Source organism: Priapulus caudatus, unplaced genomic scaffold, assembly GCF_000485595.1.
Source record: "Priapulus caudatus unplaced genomic scaffold, Priapulus_caudatus-5.0.1 Scaffold237, whole genome shotgun sequence".
In the NCBI taxonomy this organism is placed as follows: Eukaryota; Metazoa; Priapulida; class Priapulimorpha; order Priapulimorphida; family Priapulidae; genus Priapulus; species Priapulus caudatus.
The window spans coordinates 143554-144916 of NW_014577298.1; the positions used below are offsets into that span (position 1 = coordinate 143554).

Consider the following 1363-nt stretch of genomic DNA (forward strand, 5'->3'; position numbering starts at 1 on the left):
GAGAGAGTACAGAGCGGGAGAGAAAGAGAGAGAGAGAGAGAGAGAGTACAGAGCGGGAGAGAAAGAGAGCGCGCGCGAAGGAGAGAGAGGGGGGGGTGCGAGCGTGTTAAGATGGCTATCGGCAAACTGACCCCAACGTGTTGTGACTCCGGCCACTGCCCCCTCGGCGTGTCAGGTGATGTGTCCGATCAACGCGACGGGACATTGACCTTGACATTGTTCACCTACGGCCATTATTTAATAATTATTTGGGAAAAAGAGATTTGATTACTGATTCAGTTTGATTTATATTAGTTTGTTTTAATTTAGATCGCTTCTTATCTTTGGTCATGTAGACGTTACTTAGTCGATTACACCATCCTCGTGGGATGTTATTTAATAATTATTTGAAAAAAATATTTAATTTTGATTAATTTTAATTTGTTTTAATTTTTATCCCATCATTATTTAATCAATGAGTGAAAAATGCACCGTGAATTTCACTCACTGGCAGCAGCACCACTATAGTTCAACCTTCACTCGACCTTTCAATTCTATTTTAATATCACAAACAAACGCAGAATCGTATCTTCGACAACAGTATAGAGTATATATAATAGCTACAGTTGTTCGCATCGGCGCCTCATCAAGGTCGCGTCTGATTCTAACAGACAGTCGGAAAAACCACCGACAGGATGTGATGGTGGCAGTGGCAGCCTCAGCAGCATCTACTGACGTGTGTGTGTGTGGGGTGTGTGTGTGTGTGTGCGTGCGTGCGTGCGCGTGTGTATGTGTGTGTAGCAGCTTACGCACACGCCCGCCGCCGCCGCCGCCGCCGCCCCCACGTACGTTGATACGAGCGTCTTCGTGCTACGATAGACTAGTACTAGACACACGGTAGATCCGCTTTCCCACCGAAATGCTATCCTCCAACGACAAACTTAACCTACCCTGCTTCCAGCAGAACCATGCCGACGCTTCACGCAGTGACAACGTCGATGCGAGACGGTGCAGGGTATAAGAATAAGAATTCGAGGAGATTTAGCCACTGGGCGTACACAGCGCGCGCACGCGAATAGCGGGGTTTAAGATTCCGATTTTTCAGAATAATTAATGACAGCCGGATCCGACATTGACAGAGGGTGGGTGGTAGGATGTTTGGGGTTTTGAAAACAGGGAGGATAATACGAAGGTGGGGAGAGTAGAGTGGGGGGTTGCTAGGGTGAGATGCTGGCTGCAGATGCGAATTAATGGGACTGTCGTGATTATGCAGGAGTCGTGTAATTAACGTGCAAACTCACAAGCGAACGTTCGCACGCACGCACGCACGCATATACACACCCACGCGCAACACACACACACACGAACGCATACACACGCACGC

General features: G+C 47.9%; 1 protein-coding gene across 1 annotated transcript in view; it reads right to left on the bottom strand.

The window, feature by feature from the left end:
* The window catches only part of LOC106807843 (tetratricopeptide repeat protein 28-like), a 33753-nt gene that overhangs the window by 20688 nt on the left and 11702 nt on the right, over positions 1–1363 (bottom strand).